This window comes from Lepisosteus oculatus, chromosome 1 (assembly GCF_040954835.1).
Source record: "Lepisosteus oculatus isolate fLepOcu1 chromosome 1, fLepOcu1.hap2, whole genome shotgun sequence".
In the NCBI taxonomy this organism is placed as follows: domain Eukaryota; kingdom Metazoa; phylum Chordata; class Actinopteri; order Semionotiformes; family Lepisosteidae; genus Lepisosteus; species Lepisosteus oculatus.
The window spans coordinates 65,518,184-65,539,562 of NC_090696.1; the positions used below are offsets into that span (position 1 = coordinate 65,518,184).

The 21,379-nt window shown below is 36.4% G+C and overlaps 1 protein-coding gene across 1 annotated transcript in view; it reads right to left on the bottom strand.

The window, feature by feature from the left end:
• The window catches only part of sgms2a (sphingomyelin synthase 2a), a 39,016-nt gene extending 20,244 nt beyond the window's left edge, over positions 1–18,772 (bottom strand). The window contains exon 1 of the mRNA XM_006630013.3: positions 18,658–18,772. The gene's annotated coding sequence lies outside the window, so the exon portion shown is untranslated. The remainder of the gene's footprint in view (positions 1–18,657) is intronic.
• Between the last annotated feature and the right edge of the window lie 2,607 nt (positions 18,773–21,379).

Genomic DNA, 21,379 nt, shown 5'->3' on the forward strand with positions numbered 1-21,379 from the left:
AAAATATTGCCTGTGGCATTTTAAGTCTAAACACTGACAAAACCACTGCCTCCCTGATTTTCAATATATGTAGGCAATAAATACTGTTGAAGTATTAGACATATATGGCTGGAAAGCAAACCTGAAAAAAAGTTGCACAATTAAGACTGTATAAAATCAAAACCACCTAAGTAACACAAAGTACTTAATGTCTGCTGTTTGATAGGCACAGGCTCCTTTACCACCAAACATCAGATCTCTAGCCCGTGACTATCAGGTAAGTGGCTCATAATTTGGATTGAATTCAGGCCTTAATGCACTCTTTTACGCAAAATAAAGTGAAAATCTAAAACTATTTGCTTACTGAACCTACTGTGTGAAATTAAAGGGGGGGGTTTGCATGTTATTCACAGTTTCTGCTTGTTTTTACTGCTGAGGACATTGTTCTTCTACAATGGCTAAGAGAATTTAAGAAATCGTGTCGGTTTCATCAGCACTGCTTTGTGAACTTGGGTGTCTCATCACCCTGTGCCCTGCAATCAGCTTAGAAGCGGCCTTATGGTATTCCCGCAGGACAAATACGCTGGGTAGCGCTGGATTGTAAAAACTACCCTCACTCAGTCATACTGACACTTCGTTTAACAATATTAGTATTACATAATGTCTAGGCAATGTCTAATGTCTAGGAAAATCGAGTGACTAATTTGGTGATATGCTGCTGTGAGATGGAAACAATGCAGAGCCTGGGACTTTTCCTACTGATCCCACCTGCCAAAAATAGATTTGTTTTCATGACAGGGAGGGTAGGACTGCTCAGGCCTCTGTGGGCTCTCGCGTCGCTGCAGTCAAAGACCTGGAACCTAAGGGGAACTCACTTTACCAGGGCGGAGCCCTGCCGTGTACGCAGACAAAGCAACACGGCGGGGAAATATCATCCCTCCTCCCCCCAGTAAGCGAGCCCGCCTGTGAAACTAAAAAACCTCTGGAGAGAATGTGCCAGCACCTGATTTATACAGTACCTGCCTACCTGCAGGCAACCTAGATCTTCAGCCACGACTGACAGCGTCGTCGTGCTGCCCAGACCCACAGGCCCTGGGCGTGACCTGCTGCGGCACTGTGATTCTGATCGTTCATTTGTATGAGAAGTATCACGAAGAAGAATAGAAATACTGTTTATGGATCAAAATTGAGTCGCTTTAAAAATGTTTTAAAAAAAATCAAATCTGCTTATTCCACATAATCCAGAATAATTACTTTGAAATTTAGTTTTGTACCCATATGTAAAAAAACGCATCCTTACAATTATGGCCTCATACTTATTTGCTTCTTACTGCATGTTTTCCTACTTCAGAGGAAGGTACTGAACTCTATGTGCAATTTTAATGGCAAACCTATTGCAAATCATTTCTCAAAGGCCCTGTTATTCCTTCACTTCCCCTTAAGACTCTTGGCAAATGCAGGTGTCAGGTTCATATCTTACTTTCTGGCTGTTCTCTGACTTGTAATGAACGCTAACTGCATTTTATACTTCTCGGCATTGCGAGACCAAACCTCACGTTCCTGTAGCAGCGGTTGTCTCGCTACAGCAAGGCTCAAGGTGGTTCTGTGACACACCAGAGCACCACGTACTGTAGCTGCTCTGTCTAATCAGAAACCTGCTGACACACCCTTGCCCATAATTGGTGTCCACATGTGAAACTGAACAATTCCGTGAAACTGAAACCACAGCTATGCAAGCACTGAAAGATACATTTCAATGAACTAGAACTGTCCCTTCCTGAATCCTATTTTTTTTCACCTTCAGCCTCATCACTGCAAGTTATAGCAGTGCTATTAAAAATCTCCAGTCAAATAAAGACACATATACAGAATCAAAAGGCAGAAACTTAAACTTATATCCATCTTCACAGCAGACAACATGTGCATTTTTTGTAAGTAGCCTGAAAAATGCATTAGTCCCTTAAACTAGCCAGTACTAGGTAAAATTATGGTTATCATAACTAATATAGATACACCCAACAAATGTGCTTAAAACAATCCGTTGTAGTTGTGATATGACAATTCTTGAAATACTAGAGATCCATCCATGTGTATTTTCTTGTCCTATATTACTGTCCAACACCAGCAATGTGAACCTATTAAGTAAAACTAAATTTCTAAATCAGGGTTTCGAAAGTAAAACCTCACATTTAAAGTGTGCACCTGGTGAACTGAAACCAGTTTTACTGTACCTTCAATGGCTATTATTAATGCTTATTACTCAATTCTGTTTTCCAAATGGATGACCAGCGTTTATAATTATTTTTGTTCAAAGGTTATCCTAGTGTACAAATTTACAAAACTATAAAAGTTGCTATAAAAGTAAATTAAAACAAATTAGGTTTCCAAAATACCCACAAGCAACTTACAATATTTATCTCTGCTGCATGTACTGTACAGTATGCAAGTTATTTGGCACAAGTACCTGTTTTATGTTTTCACTAAAAAAAATGAGTGCAGTCTTGTTTCCTATATTGGTGCAAAGAAAAAGAAAAACAAACTATATCACAGGTATATTTTCAGGTATAAGAAAATGTTTCTTGAAATCTTCATTCTACAGATTTGTTTCCACAGGTACTGTATAGTCACCGATCTTCCTAAACAGTGTCTCATGAACAGTTTTCTGCATTTTAAAGAAAAATGCCTTTAGTTTGAGATCACATGTAAGGTGAGGTGCAAAAAATATATATTATTCACATTTATTTTAGTAGATCCATCAAAAGACAAAGCTGAAAGCTGAATTTACCAATATAAATCTTCAGGTAATGAAGAATAAGGAGCTTGATCACACACTCAAAGTTTATATACCTGTACTGTATTACTTTTGTCAATTACCATCTCATAAAGCTCTATTCTTTCTATCTGTCTTGTCAGAAATAACCTCAATCAAACATTTACATGTGTATATACAGTGAGAGGCATCAAAAACACCAAAAAATGTGAGTATCAACACCACCAACACTTGTTGCATTTTTAACACCTCTGATGAAATGGTACAGAAGTGGTCAACCCTGGAGCAACAGGCCAGCATGGTTTCAAGTCATTCGTTCAAGTAATTTAATCTGAAGAGACGTTAAACTGAGGTCCTGACTCTCAGTGGTCATTAAAGATCCCCAGGCATTTCTCAATAAGAGTAGGTGTCCCGGCCAAATTTCCCCCCTTGGCCTCCAAATTGTCCCCATGTACGATTGGCTTGCACTTACCCTGCCATGGACTGGCGTCCAGTCCAGGGTGTACCCTGCCTTGGGCTCGTTGCTTGCCTGGTAGGCACCGGCTTCCTGCGGCACACTTGGCCATTCCTGACCTAACAGAATCAATGAACTTGCTACAATGACCAAATCTCACATGAGTTCCATGTGTTTTTTTTTTGCTTTAATTTGAATATTAAAGGGCAACCATAGCTGCCATAGAATGCAGTTGTAAATGGACATCACTCCGCCCTTTGGTGTGGCAAGCTAGCCTTGAGGCTCCAAACAGGAAAAGCGAAGAACTGCTGGCCCCATCCCCTGGGCAGGGACACCTCAGTCACATAAGGACATTAAGACTTTCAATCATCTCAGTACAATTTTCTTTTTTTTCCCTAAACAATACAAAACGTACGTCACAAATGTATAAAATGCACATCATAAACGCAGAGGGAAAAATGGCACCAGACATACTAAGGACACACCGACAAAGCAGTTTCATTTCAACAATAAACAAAACACCCTGTTCGGCAAAGAAATAGTATCCAGATTGAGATGGAAATATAATTCCATAACTTCATGGCGTAATAATGTAGCACAAACTATTTAGAAATGTTCAAGGATGGTATTAAATGTCTCATCTACATTATCACGTAGATTTATCAGTGAGGATCAACCCTTGTCTTCTGTCCAAAATCAGTAGTGCAAGAGCGATTTCCGAGTTGCACTACTAATTCTATAATTAGACAGATTGTGATCCTGTAAACAGATCACAATCTCCCTTCAGGCAGATCAACAAGATTACAAATACTGTCAAAATGCTTTACAATTTGTGCAACAAATGTATCCCTTGTAACGATTCCACTATTTAGTTTGATGGAAACATTTAAAAGGAAGTAAAAATTCCACAAAAGCACACAAATTGTGCACACAAATGTTTCACCACCTAAACTAGCTATAAATCAATACATTTTCACCCTAATGACATGAATGCATTCTACAGACGGCCGTCGTTCATTTCACAGTGCTCAAAAAGACATTTAAAAGACATTTGTCGATTTAATGGCATCATTATCACATTTGAAGGGATTACTAACACCCTGTTTCAAAGCATTTGGACAAACATTAGAAATGCATCTTCAGAGTGTGATTGCTTTTCAAAATGAGAGAAACACTAGAAAGCATGAGATCAGGAACAGTAGATCAGGAAATCATACAAATAGAGTGACTTACGAAAGCATTCAGACTCTTTCAATGGGAAGTTTTTACATTTTGTTGCTTTAAAATTTTAAGTCATCACACTTTGAAGTAGCAATGAAGTAAATAGGTAATATGACAGAAAAATGTAAGACCTGTGATTGCATAAGTGTTCAAATCCTTTGCAGTGATAAATCTCAATTAATGTGGATGCACAGAATTAACTTAATGAGCCAAACAATTAGTTTGTTGTGTATAATTGGTTGTGTATAATAGTTGGTTCCTTAGTCAGGTAGTGAATTTCAAATAAAGATTCAACCATGAAGACCAAACAACTTTCAAAACAACCCAGGAATAAAGATATATAAAGCCACAGATCAGGAGAAAGGCATAAAACCATTAAAGACCATTAATACCTCTTTGAGCGTGGTGATGTCGATTACTTAGAAGTGGAAGGCACTCAGATACTACTATTTCTTTCAGAGATCAAACTAGGACCAAAAGTCACCTTTCACTAGCATAATGATCCTAGCACAAAACCAAAGCTACAGTGGAGTAGCTTCAGAATAAATACTTTACGTTTATGTCCTTGATTGTCCCAGTCAAAGTCTTGACTTGAATCCTATTGAGAATCTGCGGAAAGACTTGATAGCTGCTATCCATAGTCGATTCCCAAGCAACTTGAGAGAGCTTGATCACATCTTCCAAGAAGAATGGGCAAAAATTGCATCAAGCCAGTGTGCAAAGTTGGTAGACACCAACCTACTGTAAACAAACATGCAGATAAAATTGCTGCCAACACACAGTTTTTTTCTCTTTAGTTTTTTTGGTGATAGTTACTACAAATTATTTTACCCACAGAAGCCTTCAGCTTTGAGCACTCAAGTTTTGAAAAAAAACTAACTTTAAAAGAGAATACCCATCATTTTGTAATTTCACAAAATTGGATATTATAGACAGGATCTGAATTCGTTTGCAAGAGATTGTAGTTTCATAATATGTAAAAGTGAATATAATAAAACTTACAAAAAAAGAATTTATTAACTTTACTTTGAACCACAGCAACAATTACACAAAATTCCTGACCAAACATGAAATTGCCCATAAAACAATGCATATTCTGACAATAACAGCTATGGAAACTGTCAAATGCATTCAATGTACTTTAGCCTTGACGAGTAAGCAGATTATCCAGCTTTGCACTTTTGAAAAAAAAAAAAGCTAAAATATCTACTACACTCTCACTGAAGGTATGAAACACATGCTATTAAACCTGCTCATTGGGCTGAACGCTTTCTTTTAGAGCTCCATTTATTTAAGGACTGCTGAGCCCAAAGCACATACCTTATTCAGTTTGCTGCACCTTTCCACACCCTTCTCATGAGTTTTCTAAAGCTTCATAATGATGAGAATAAGAACAGGTCTTCCATGTTTCCATTAGATTATTTACAAGGTCCAAATATTTAAAGTGAATGTGCTACTTTTAACGTGGATGTTTCTCAGAGCACAACAGAGTGTTCTAGGCTCTGTCTTTGAGTGACTACCCTGAAGGATCACTTACTATTTAAGTGCCCATTACATGATTACTAATTCAATTACAGAAACTGGGATTAAGACTGGGAACAGGATGCACTTGATGAAGAACAGTTAAAGGCTCCCAGAACAAGCCATCTACAGTATAACACTGAAGTCAATATCCTTGCTTACATCAGGAAAAATGCTGCTTGAGACCTTTGTATCCGTTAGCAATTAGAACATAAACAAGCGACTGTATATGTGCTGAATGGCTTCTTTTAGTTTATAATCTTGTCTGTACTTATGCTTGTTTGTCCAATATACTGTACAGGGAGCTGGATTTGTGTTCAAGTTTCTTTCACAAAGATTTACCCATGCATTTCAGCATAACATACAATAAGAACATAAGAAACTTTACAAATAAGAGGAGGCCATTTGGGACAACTACACTAGCTTGAATTGAATTTTTAAATATTGTACTTTTCTAAAACTCCTATACTTATCCAGTACATTCTATTTTAATTTGTATTTGAAACCCTACATATGTCTCATGCCAATTGACTATTAGTGACAGAAGCTATAATTCTGTGACAAATCAGCAAACAAAAGTCTGGGTTAAGACAGATAAGTATTGATACTGTAATGCTGTAAAATGTAATTCATTACAACAAGGCATGATTCATAACTGGCACTATACCAAAACTGATCCTGAAAGATATTGGAGGGAAACAAGAAGCAGAGATACAGAAGAGGAGACATCTTAGTATTGTATGAACCAGAACCCCTTAAATGCATAACATCCTGGAATCATTTTTGTGAATGACAGCTCCTTTCAGAACCTATTTTCTCCAGCAAAGTTATTCTGAATGCAAATGTATGAGTCAATACAGTATGAACTGCCCGCAAAATGTTACACTTCATTCAAAAAGGCAAAAATATTAAAATGACAGGAAATGACATAAAACTAGAAACATATGAATTGTCACACACACAGTATATGCCAATTTCACTGTGGATTAATACAATTAGGAATTCTGAAAGTAAAAACAGTTAAGGATCTTAACACAAAGGAGAGCTTACAAAATGACATTCCTTTTGAAGTATTATGAAAACTGATGGCTAATTACAGTACATACATGTACTGTAAAAAGCATAAGACTAAACAAACCTTCCACAGAACCTCACTTTAACACTTTAAAACTTTTATCATTGCCAGTCCAATGGGCTTGTGATCCTCATTAAACTGCATTAAAAAGGCTAAAAAACTTTCATAAACAACACAATGTGAGCTATGATTCTTAACACAATAACAAAACTGGTGAATCGGTATTTTGGCACTTGATGATAATTAATCAGCTCCTGAATATACAAGACTGGCAGGCATTAATAGTAAGGAAACAGATTTCATTTCCACTTGGCCTCTGACGCTGTGAACTCATAACGTGCCACAGTGAGCCTGTGAAAGTTAAACAGAAAAAGCAGGAAAAATGCTCACTTACAACCAGCTGACTGACAAGAACAAATATCCACTGGAAATATGAGTCATCTAAGCATACAATAACGACATAACTTAGCAAACGTACTGGAACCTGCTTAGACTACATAAACGAAATAGACGAATTACAGCAGGACATGCTGCCATTTGAGTGATTTAACAGAATGAATCACAGTAGGGCTTATTATCATAGTGGACACAAAGGCCAAGAAGCATTGGAAAAAACACTAAAATCATCTGAAACTTTTATGTGGTTACCTGCCACTGCACTGTTGTGTTCTAATGTCTCTAAGCCATTTCGTTTTATGGAGGCCATGACAGTAAATGATGTCACTAAAAGTAGTTTTAATGCCATCGCGACTGTCTCAATGCATGTATAGTGTAGTCATACTGTACATAAAGCAGTCTAATGATGTTTCTTCTTGGCTTATCTAATAAAACAAAGTCAGAGAGCTTTTCACCAAGCTCTAATATGTGGTTATGGGACAGGGTCTCAGTTACACTGCCTGTGCTGAACACGTTGCTCTCTCAGTTTCAATTGCCTTTAGCATCGCTCATGTCCTCTACTAGTAATTTGAGGAAGAAAACTAGTACTGAAATACCAGTTTGCATGCCATATGCTACCAAACTGCATGCTTCTGTCGCTTTCCACATATCCCATACAGTTCGCAGCAGATATGTTATTTGAAGAGTAGCCTCCCTTGTTATTCTTGGACTCAAGGCTATCGTTTAAACAAGAAAATTATATGCTGGTGGAGACAATTTGATTTGCTTTCTATTTATAAACATTTTTATACATAATAGCACACTTCAACATAATGTCCACTCTTGTTCAGTCTGCTAAACCTTGTGCCACATCAAGACTTTAAAGAGTATCTACAAATAACACGCTCATATTAAGTACGAAAGGGGCTGGTGTTTGAATACCACAAAAAACAGACTCTGATGAAAGGATACATGCTCCTTCTCCTACTTTACAACCACAAAGTACAATGCTGATGTATATCATTTCTATATATATTCTTTACATTTTTATAATGAATTATGCTTTTTTTCCTTTAAAATGTAATGTAAAGCTTGTCTTTTTTACAGTTAAGAAAAGGACAAGATAATCTTAGAAAGACCACACATTTTCTAGCAAAGTAGAACTACAGTAATTCTCATGGATAAACGCTGCTTACAGGCATACCTTTGAAAGGAATCCTCAAAACTATTATTAGGCTCTTCATTTAGCCTTTAAAGTACCATACAAGGTAAAACTCAAACAAAACAAAATTCAAACTCTGACTGTTACTCACCCAACAGTGATATAATAATTTATTAAGAGTAGTACTTAAGAATGACATAATTTATTAAAAGTACTGTATCACCTGTTGTGGTAGAAGGGTCTTCACACAGTACACATGGTGAAAAATAAAACTCCTCTACTAAGTTACTCCCGACATAATAAATAGGACTTTGTATAATAGACCTGGTATGTACAGTACAGTATATGGTACTTAGAGTATATTATCCTATTCCTTTTCGTTTATGTTGAATTTATATTGAATTTATATGAAGCATTAAACTCTTATTAATGATACATTTTCAAAAGGGCACAAATGCAAAGTACTCTTTCTCTCACTTTTTTGCCAAACTCTGATACCAGAATGTTACCTGCAGCTGACATTTTGGATGGGTTAAAGTAAGTAAACTAAAGTTATTCCAAAAATGATCAGAGCTGTTAAATACAGCCGATTTTCAGGGAACTTCAAAGTGTGGTGTAATTGATATTGGATAGATACTGGAATACCAACTCCAGCCTTAAAAAATCTTGAATTGACAAAGACTGCCAGAGTAAATATAATGTACCAACCAGCTACTGACATCACCATAAGATATACAGTACACACCTCCTCTTGGCCTTGAACTCCTTTCCATGTAAACACAGTAACTCTAAAACTATTGAAACAATTTGCAAAGGAAACCCAGATAAGAGATATAAGGGATATTTGTACCTGTTTCACTGTAGGTTTGGTTTGCTTTATAATACATTACTAAAACTAACTTTAAAAAATATTAAATGACTTTTGATGGTTCTAGGTTTGACAACAACAATGTGCTTAATAAAATAAAAATAATAAAAGATTTATGGGATAATGCTTCAAATTATTAGAACCTATTTTCACTGATCACCTGAACATAGTAACAAAAAGAGAAAAAGTGCAACATAAAAGGTAATTTTTCTCCAGTAACTGCAAGGTGGATATATACAGAGGAATCTGTTTTCATACATGGTCATTTTTGCTTTTCTAAAATTTCACGAGTCTTCAACAAATTACTGGGATTCATAACAGGCGTGTTATTTTTCCCACCTGAAAATCAATGAAGACAATCTTCCTCTGTAGCAATATACAAAAAGTCAGAATGACTCAATTGAAACTTGGTTGATATTCTACCATATTTTAAAGTACAAGATGTACTAACAAGTGGGCTTTAGAAAAAGAGAGAAATAAAAATGGAAGCAGTCTTAAAAGGTCACTTGAAAATCATTCTTTATATCTTGAAATAGCCCAATACTTCTGCTACCAGTTATATATTATACAAAACAAATATTATATAATTAATTACATACTGTAATGATTTATTTTATTCTCAGTCTCATTAGCTTCATGAAACATGGGAGTTTGTATACAATATCAATAGGAATATAGTGCATTCATACCCCGATTCAAATTCAGACTGATCCCAGCTAACAGCTACTACTGTACAGTATATATGAATACAGCTGAAAGTCTTAGGACAACTGACAGAAAGCATCTGTGCTGGTACATTTATGAATCTTACCAGCAAACATGAGCAGATTATTATATTAAAAAATAAAATCCACTAAAAAAAAATCAATGAATTTGCCTTTTGATATATTGTTATAAAACACTGGTTTTAAATATGTTGACGGCTTCTTTTTAGGATTAGGGTACCTAGTGATATCTTATTTCACATTTATATTTATATCTATTGAGTATATTTGATTCTTTCCTTCTTTGGTTACAGCAGACCTCAATTAAATACAGCTTCATAGCATAATGCCAACCAACCAGTGAACTGTGCTGGTACAGTATATCACAGTAATGCCACAGATGTCCAGTGGTATAAATTTGTCTGACAATAATATTTGTACCAGCTCCTTGATGTACATGTGCAGTCTGTAACTTTGTTAAGTGTTTCACTACTTTGAAAGCAGAAGTTAAGTCTGTGCTTTATGATAAAACCATATACAGTCCGGTAAGTATGAGGAACTACTGATTGCATAAGGCAATGTATCATTTTCTCCTTTAAGGAGCAGAAGCTATTCATATGGTAAACCCACTTGGCTACGCCCGAGAGTCTTACCCACAGCAGCACTGTCATTTTTATGCAAGGAGAACTTCAATTATAGAGCAGACAAGGGTGTGCCTGGATTCTACAGCTCTGCCACTAAGCTTTCAGACAGAGGAGTGAATCCCTCAAGTCATTAGCAACCTAAATCATAATGGCCTTGAGGTAACACGTTACTGTATATACACAGGCTTGCTGTACCAAAAAAATGGTCTCTGCTTGAATTGCTGAACCAGCCCTTATTTGAAGCATGGAAATCTGAAGAATCGTTTTGAAATATTTAGAGATATGTACTATTTATTTACTGACGTATTCAATATCACTTTAAACTAGGAGTGTTAAAATCAGTACTAGAAGTTCAGGTGTCTGTTTTTTTTTTTACTTTGAGTAACAACCTGGATAACCCTGTTATACCATTATCACTTTAACTATAGGACTAATTATCTTATATATATATACAGTATGGGATGCTTCTAATGTTAAGGTAATTGATTACTCACAAGACTATAACTCATATGTATCATCTAGAATTATGGTTAGACGTATTGCATTAATGCTGTTAATCAAATAATGACCATCTATATATCTGAGAGCTCATATGGAACAAAAGCCAAAAAACATAAGACTCTCCAGGAGCTGAGTCTGACAAACCTATTTTAAATCAGGAACAAGTAATAGGTTTATTCCAGTCTGCAAAGAGAAGAGAGAAAACACAACGTTTTGGCTGAAACACAACATTTAGGTGCTCACACCTGAAGAAGGCTCCACAACCAAAACGTTGTGTTTTCTCTCTTCTCTTTTCAGCATGGAATAAACCTATTACTTATGCATGCTGACGCAACTACCCACCTGAACTACTATTTTAAATCAGTTCTACAGTTGAAAAATGCAGGAAATACTGTCATGAGTTTCCTTTCTAAAAAAGAGGTCAAGTAGTCTAAAATTAACTCGTTTAGCTTGAAAAACGTGTATATGACTCTATTATTAAGATAGAAGCACAGGCCTTTCAAAATACTGGAAATGTTTTTTCACTACACAAAGTTCGCAAAAAGTATTTTCTGCAACAGAAACCCGCAGTCTACAGCATCAGCGCTACAGTAACATACATGGAAAGCACAGCTAGGAAAGGACATGACCACACATTCTGCACACTTTTACCCAGGAAAAAGCTTGTCATAAAAACATTTTAAGGGTGGTTTCTTTAAGTAAGTACTTTATGGGGAAAAAAATAAAGATTTACAATTTTTTAAATTTCTATTTTCAGGTACAACATGACATGTTTATGCAAATATTCTGTTTACAATTGAGAATGTGTTCAAATCTTCCAAGACAACTTCTATGGCCAAACCTCTTCATGATGCAAAATATCACTATAAAAATAAGTAATCATCTTGTGATAATATAGTTACCCGTTTACAACTGATTATTAAGTTCGCTCAGATCTTTTCTTCGAACGACACTAAAACAACAGCAGCATTATAAGACAACCCTGGGAAAGGAACAGTTTGTGTACCTCACTAGGTACAGTACATCGTATAGGTTAAATGAACACAACAGTCTTAACAAAGCAAGCCTTGCAAAACAACCATTCAGGACCAACTAATTCCCAGTGGTACCCCTCCCCAATGTCAGTGGAAACCCTCTATGACTTTAATTCCCAGCACATTCAAAGCTATCAAAGTCACTAGGATCCACATAGCTCTTTACAAAACCCAGAGGAGTCTGGCTTCTATGCTTGGTACAATGCAGAACTAATTGCAGATGACAGTGTGGTTTCATAATGCTCATTACATGATATTCTGTCTGTTTGGAATCTCAGGATTTGTTTAATTAGGATTTCTGCAAGGAACTGCAAATATTAACATGCATATTATTTGCTTATTATGAAGAGCCAGCTTTCCCATATTTTTAGATCAGAAGGTTTTGTTGTTTTTTGTTGACAACAAAATACATAACAGGTGATATGATAATATGTCACAATGATAATGACCTGGTGATATGTACAGTATGAAGTTTATTTCAAATTATTTTTATTCCATTAAGAATAAGAATACTAAGCGTAACAGTGAAATAGAAACACATTCGCAGCCAAAACATATGTAAGAGCAGTTTCTACTAAAGGAGAATTTCAAATATTTCTTTATTTGGAAAAGAAAATATTAATCAATACAACTATTTTTCCTTATCCTGTTTAATGTGACTGACTTAAGCTGATGTCCCTCTGTCTTTTAATATTCACACTTCAGTATTTTTCCATTATTTGAATTAAGACAACACCAATGAGTATTTCCATTGTTTTATGCTGTTAAGGTGGTTTGTTTTTTCTAAAAAAATCCTGAAAGTCACAGACTGCATGGTAAAAGCTGTAGTGCTATGATGATTTTAGGGCTAGCACATACAGTACTTACAGCCTTTTAGCCCTGGGCTCTGAAAGACAAACATTATGAAAGTCCCTTAAGATCATGTGAAGGAAACCACACAAAAACCACAGTTTGATCACTAAGTATTGCGACCACCCAACAGCAGGACCTAGAGTTCTACCAGAAGTGTAATTGCTATCAGGTGCACTGTAATGCTAGAAACCACCCATCTTTATTGTACTGAAAACTTCCTGTTCACAATTAGACCCCACTGGTTTCTGTCAGCATGACCTATTGCATGTTCCATTGTGAATTTGCCTTGTATTGTTTTGTTCAACACAAAGCCAACTCTCCACCCGAACCTACTCACACATAAAGGCGTGTTTCACAGTAAAGGAAAAACAAAATGTAAAACAAAATACCCCCAAGACCCTTATCCACGGAAAAGGCTTTAATTTTATCCCACCCACAAATTCAGTTTTTATTCAAGACTATGTTTCTTTATGAGCAATAAACATAGACAGAAAATGACTATTCTCTGGGCTGGGCAGAAAAGTCCTATAATCATTCTATAAAGGAAACTACTGCAGGAAATTGGATTATGTTTTCATGTACTAGCTGGTAAAAGCTTGGGAGAGCCCAGATTCCTTCTTTAGCCTTTGCGAAAGCACCTACTGTATTTCAGACTTCTATATCAGGGTAAGAGACAAATAGAAAAACAGCAGAAATAGCATAAAACTATAATTTTCCAACAATATTTCATCATGATTAATAGACTTACAAACGACCATCTTGCCTCTTTAAACTATAGGTAATGTACTGTACATGAAACAGTTCTTGAGGTTCCCGCCCTTGCCGCTCCTGCCCTGCCAGTTCGCCCCTCACTGCCTGGGCGTGAACTCGGGTCTCCAGCGTCACGCAACAGGGACCTTGCCGGCTGAGCTAAAGGAGAACTCCCTCAGCCCGGGCGGCTGAGATCCCTGTTATACATTACATACACAGGATTGCTTGACTCTTGCTGCATATTGTACAGTATGTCTACTGATTTGTTTTCTGAATAACCCTTCCAGAGGCTTACTGTTGTAAAACCAGTAATTAAAATCATAGTAAAAGCATGTCAAAGCAGAAAGGTGCATTAAAATGAGCCACATCCTGCAGGAAGCCAAGGCAGAGAAAAATAAATGGTGTAGGATTGGTAAACATCATCTCAAATAGAAGAAGTTAGAAGCAAATGTCTTAAGTTCATGTCATAAGGCTGCACCAGTAGCTTTAAAAGGCTGTGCTCTCAGATCTGAAGGAGAGTCTGACATAGAAGGACAGCAGAAGAGATAAAAAAAGAGATAAAAAACATGAAGGCTGAGACATTCGCCCTGCTAGTAGATCAATAACCCCTATGTACTGTATTGCATTACACAATAAAAATCTTTCTGGAATAATTTTCTTAACAATACTTGGTTTTTCCTTTTGTCTGGTAAAGCACAACAGCAAATGGATCTTCCACATCTTGAAATAGATAAGCCTGTATTGTAAAGCCTATATAAATAACAATAATCAGAAAAATGCTCTGCAGCGGATAATGGGATGTGTTCCAGGAGCTCTGAGAAGGGTTTTAAGATACCAGACAAGTTTGGTTTGTAAAAGCACACTAGCAGATGAAGAAAAAAAACCCAAGGAAACAGCTGATAAGGACAGAAATCTTGTGACCCAATTCATTGACTCTATTTGGTAAAGCTCTCTCTGCAGAAGAGCAAGTCAAAAGCTGTGCAGTACTAAATGGTTTTCTTGAGTTCTGTACTATCTCTTCTTTTGACTCTCAAGTCTACAGGACAAAAACCATCACAGAACTATGTCTGATTTTATATTCTGACACAGTGTAGGGTAATGCAGAAGTAGAAAGAAAAAAACTGACAAAAAAGGAAATACAGTAACTGGTCTAGCATAACTGACACCTGTCCATTTTCCTCTACATTTGCAAGTTATCACAGGCGTCATGCAGTAGCTTGCTGATAAGCACAATACTTTCTGTTCACAACAATACACTAGAACAGCTGCTACTAGTACTAATAATAATAGGAATAAATCCCCGAAAATTAAATTCTTCTGTCAGTGGGTTGGATATACCTGTTGACACTACAAGAAGAAGCTACAGTATACAGTATAACCTACCAAAAAAATCTTACCAGCTCCACACTCTTCCTTAGCTTTCAAGTACATTCTCACTATAGAACTCTGGGCTACTGACTCTCAGAGAAGCCCCCCGTGCTCCACCTACTGTATACCAACACTTCAGACAGAGGAGATCTCCTCAGTTTCACCTTTAACTTGTTCATTTACTAATACATAGTGTTTTGTCGCTGCACAACAACTTAATCCCTTCTCAGTAACTATTCAGTTTGTCTTTTTTCTTCTTGAACGCTCTAGAAACACTGACAAAATACTTGAAATTTAAAATGTATTGAACTGGGTTTTTTCCGACTATGTAATGTGCATTAGTCCCTGGTTGTCTTAGGCTGTCTGTGGTTATTTCTAAGATGAGTACTTTCAGATTCTTTTCATGAAATATTTCTCAGCATGTAAGGTTGCTTTAAAAACAAAACATGATTTACTGATGGGCTGTCTAGATTTTTATTTTCTTAACATTTCAGGAAACATATTTAGTAAATCTCATGGGTGGCCAAACCGTGTTGTGGGGAGCAACAATTCAGAAGGTTTTCTACAGTAGCTCTCTATTAACTCCTTCATTTCTAACACTTAAGAACACTTCATTTCTGACCACTTAAGTAAGAAAAGTATTCAAATAAGCACTTGGGAGAGCAGTGTATATAAATACTTCAAATTCCCTGCAACTCTGAAGGAACTCAGATATCTATTCCTGACATACCTGAAACGGTTACTGTACATGGCAGGTAGATTTACATGTTCCCTGCAACTCTGAAGGAACTCAGATATCTATTCCTGACATACCTGAAACGGTTACTGTAAATGGCAGCTAGATTTACATGTTCCCTGCAACTCTGAAGGAACTCAGATATCTATTCCTGACATACTGTACCTGAAATGGTTACTGTAAATGGCAGCTACTGTAGATTGACATGTTCCAAGCCTTAGAAGAATTACTTACAGTATATGTATCTTTTAAGACATTTAAGGATTGTGACTCTACAGGGCCAGAACATCCCTGTAAACTTTGTTCTAGAACACATACAAAATAACTATACTAAGTTCTTTAACACATACTGTACTGTACAATAATATTTTTCCTCTCAACTTTACTGCTATATTGTTAAAGTCAATCATTTCACCCACACAACGAAAAGATAAAAGATGAGACTCAAAAAACATATAACCTTGCAAACATAATACATAAATGTTACCAAACATGAAAGTTGCACAAAAGAAAACTAAATAACTGAGGGAACAGTTCATACGATACACATACTAATAGCCTTGTGATTCTGTAAGGCATCTCAAGTAGAACCTGGTGAATTTGCCTGCAAAGGTAAGAGCTCCAATCTGGATTTCATTTTAAATTGCCCTTGCTTGCAAAACTCTTTAGAGTTTTCTCCTTTAAAGGGTTTTGTAGGCAACATATGATTTCCCACATTTTATAACCTAATTTAATATCTCACTTTTGGCAATTTAATGCTCGCTTCTGAGAATTGAGTGATATTCACATTTCATGTTTCTTTTAAATAAGAGTCAAAGCTTCTCAGTTAAACAAGTTCTGTAAATGCTGATATCCAGAACCAATTGCATAATACACCGTCTTTCAAGATAGCCCATGTCCTCACACCTCATTATGAATGCCATTATCTCTTTTTAGAAATGACAAACTAAAAATAGATGACTGATACATTATTTAACGTTCCACTAATACAAGGCTGAATCTAACAGCAGCAAAAGAAATCAGCCTGCCATTCACAGTCGCAGAGGGAGAACAGTTATGACTGCCATCGATTATTTCTGACTCTCAAATCTTAATGCAAACTGATGGATGTATCACTGCAATAAATGAAAGCTGTCTACACTTCAGTAATGTAGGCATTGCTACATTATATTGGATATTGTTTAGTCAAGCATACATTAACAGATATTTGCCAAAAATATAGAACATTTCTTATATTTCTTTTGAATATCCTTTCACAATGACATTTCAACCATGGCTTGACACATATACTTTCATTGTTTTACACATCAGAGATCTGAGCAAAACTACTACAGTGCCTTTGCGAGAATTCCTGGGAACCAGTCTGAGGAAGAGTTCTGTATGACTAGTTTTAACAGAAGGGAAACAGAACACAATGTCACTCTCTGTGCACAAAAACTCTGTGCACATCCCTCCAAAGTATAGTCTTTATATTCTGGATCAGTAGGTAGAAAATTCTACTGGAGCAGAAAGATTCACATTCCATTTGTATACTTTATGTGCATCTCAGTTCTTGAATAAAGCATATGTGAAGTCAATCAGAAATGTTCTTGGTCATATTGAACAGCTTTAGCATCAGTAGACCCGCATGTCCAATAGGAAGCCTAATGCTATCGTTTCAAGACTCTTTTTTTCCCCTTGTACAGGTATGTCTTAGAAAAATCTGTATTTTAACACTGTTTACAAGACATGCTTTAGTCCAAATATAAGAGTTTCTCCTTCCCATACAAATATATTACCTGTTGATCACAACCCACAGCCTAACTAGTTAGGAAGCCTACCACAGAATTATAGAAACCAAACCAGGCTCCATCTGCTAACAACTAAAACTGTAACATCATTGCTATGTGATGAGCAGGCATCTCTGGGGTAAACAAACTTCATGTTTAAAAACTTTTTAAGGTGATTAATTATTTTCATGATCACAATATTCGCAAAGAAGTATTCGGGTCATATCTCTCAATGACGTAAAACACATCAGATTTTTCCCCTAAATAGATTATATACAGTACAGTACTCGTTATTAAACGTGCAGTAAAAATAATTAACAGGATGTACCCACCACCATAAAAAGTTCGTTTTCACATGCATTAAGAATTGCAGTGAAAAGGCAGAAAACTACCCCAACTTGTTTAAACAGTAGTATAATGTTTATAGTAACACCAAACAAACAACTACGTATACATTGTTCTGAGAGAATAATGATGAATCTCCAAAGCATGTCATTCTGTATTCATAAAGTCAGTTTCACAGTAATTCAAGAAGCATAAAATTAACCTCTTGTCTTTTTCGTTGCCAGAAATTAACCGGACGCGAGTAGATGTAATAAAATTAATCATATGTAAGCAATATAATACGGAAAGACGAAATGAAAATGATACACACAGAGGAAACTTCACAGGTTTCGCATGCTCACTCGGAAAGCGACAGACACTCCCACCTCTCATTCAAGAATCTGCGAAATCAGAAGTAGCTAGAACATCTTGGTAGAGTCAATATGCCCAGCGAAAATGGAAACAAAACAAAGCTAACAAAGCCCAAGAAGGACTCGTCGGATCTCGGAAACAAACAGGATTTTTAAACGATGGACAGAAAATACAGTACCTTATGTTCCTTGAGACCACTGCCCCTAACCTGCGCTACTGCCCCGTTTTAACCCCTGTTCATGCTCTCTCGGTGTTTACAGTGTGCGGGAATGATCAAGCGCTCCTCTCCCCAAGTCTCCTCCTCTCCAATCCTTACATCATTCCAAATAGCGCACTCCCACTCGACATCACCATATGACTCACGCTGGCGATGCAAAAGGTGGCGGTGTGTACAAGACCGGCAGAAGCTGAATCACCCTTTGCATGTCTGTTAAAAAAAAAAAAACTCGTTTCTGCGATGGCAGGCGCAGGTTAAACCTTGAGAACATAACTAACATCGCAGACAGCTCTGGTCACTTTGAACAATGAAGCAAAAAGGTATTGTTTGAGATTCTAATAATTAATTAAATAATGATGTAGAATATACCATATTTAAAAAGTGACCGTGTAGGCCTGTCACTTAAGGGTATGCTAATCCAACAATTTTTACTTCCTATGATATGATATTTCAAAGATGTCTGCATCTACTTCTCCCATACACAAAATGCATTTGTTTATGCTGAATTTAAAAAGTTAAGTATAGTGTATATCTACTAAACTGCACGGTGATTATCTAATTATTCAAAGTCATAATTTTGTAGTACAATGTTACAGTATTTGAGGACCCCTGGAGGGTCTCTTCAGCCTCCAGGGATTCCCAACACTGTTTTTGGAAGCAGTGATTTGCAGGTAAAAACCTAAAATGGTTTGTTTTTTAAAGATACACAACCTTGGACTCACATACACTTGCAGTTTACTCTAGCACAACATTTTTAAAACATTATTGTCATTTTTGTTGTTGTGATTTGCAGAGCTCCTCCTATTATCATGAAGTGGCTCAATGGGCATCTGTAACCAACTACCTACTGTATCTTACTTATTCATGTTTTAACAAGAAACATCTTTCTGTTTATCTAAAGCAAAATTCAATTTCCCCAGCAGTAAAAGGTGTAGTAAAGGAGTCGTTTGTGAAAAGCATAATACTGTATATATATATAACTTTTCAAAGAATGGCTGATCTTAGATAGAACTGAACAAATGCTCAAAAACACCTGTGTTTTCAGAAATCACGCTAAAGCCTCACTAAACATCAATGCTTTGCTTTGGTGCTCTCTACGTATCCTGAGACACCATTAATGGTCATACAAACCCTGATCTGCAGGATCCCAGCACCAAATCTATCCAAGAGAGTCCTGTGAATTGCACACATTCAACAGAGGCTTATTTAAAGTGATTAATATGACCATTTCAGAGCTTTGATGCTCTTTATTATGATTTGGGACAGTTACAGTAGTTTTGCAGCAAAATAAAAAAGCATCTGTCTGATATCACAATACTGTACTGATGAGATAAAAGTTGTGTCTCTAAGAACAATCATCACCCAGTTGAGTAATCTTTTTATGATCAATCACCCATGCTACAAAAATATAGAAGTCAAGCCATTACAGTTGTGTCAAGGCTTTATGCGTCTGCGTTTCTATTTCTTTCAGCAGTAAGGGAATTAGCATGAGATACATGAACACCTGCAACTAGACCAAAACTTAAAGATCACGTGATACACACTGATCTTTGAGCTCATAAAGATGAATGGTGTTTTTTGTTGTCCTTCATGAGTTCTAATATGTTCCAAAACATACAGTATACATGTTAAAGGAAGGATGTGTTTTTTGTTGTAACTTTAGTTGTAATATGAGAATATTGTTCTTTTGTGCTTTATACCTGATGTATTAATATTATAAAGGATTTTTTTTTCTTTTTAGCTAGTTTGCTTGACAAAAGTATGATTTATTGGCATGTGTCTACGGTGTAGCAGTATTTGACTTAGATGCTTGTTGAGTTTAACCTCTTTCTGTCTTTTTGGTTAAAAGTCCAGGTTTCACATCCATGCATCAGAGTAGTTCATAAAACTGCATTAAAGATCTGGATTTTTGTAGGTAGTCGGATATTACTTTGACACCCAACTTTCTACATCAAGACATTTGTAGTTTCACTACCTTGGAAGTAATCTCCAATTTCTTTCACAATGGAGCTTAAATAATAAATCAATGCTTTACCGTCTCAAGGTCATCTTGATCAGAAATTTCAATCTGACCATTGTTGGAACATCTGGCGACCATACTTTCTACCCTTACAGTGTAAAGCCAAAGAGGCCTTTTCAAATGTCCCAGTATCATGTGAAAATATAAAATATCATCAGCAAAGATAGCTTTATTTGCTCCATCAAGGGTGCCTGAAAGTGGTCAGCCAAATGAAAAAACAGAAAAGTCCAGGCAGTAGGCAACATACAGGTATCAGCATAATTACGTAAAGCTGGGGAATTACAGAGTCATCCTTCCATGAAATCTATTCTCTTCTGGTCAAATGAGAAATTTCCCGAAGATCATTTTATCTGGAAAAGTATTCTGCATGGTGGTTCTACACAGATTGAAATCAGCAGTAAACGAAGGATAATAGATAAAAGGAGAATCGAACATCATTCAGAGAAAGAAGACCTTGTACTGACCACATTGTTTCATTAAGACAATTGATCAAGAAATGGTCAGAACCCCAAAGACCAAAAATGGCATGCCTTGTGGACTTCAAAGCAGCATTGGACAGCATGCACTGACCATCACTTTGGAGAATTCAAAACGAATATGGGATAGCTCAGAAAGAAGTAAAATCTACCTGTTGCATACAGATTCAGGGGGAAACTCCAGGTG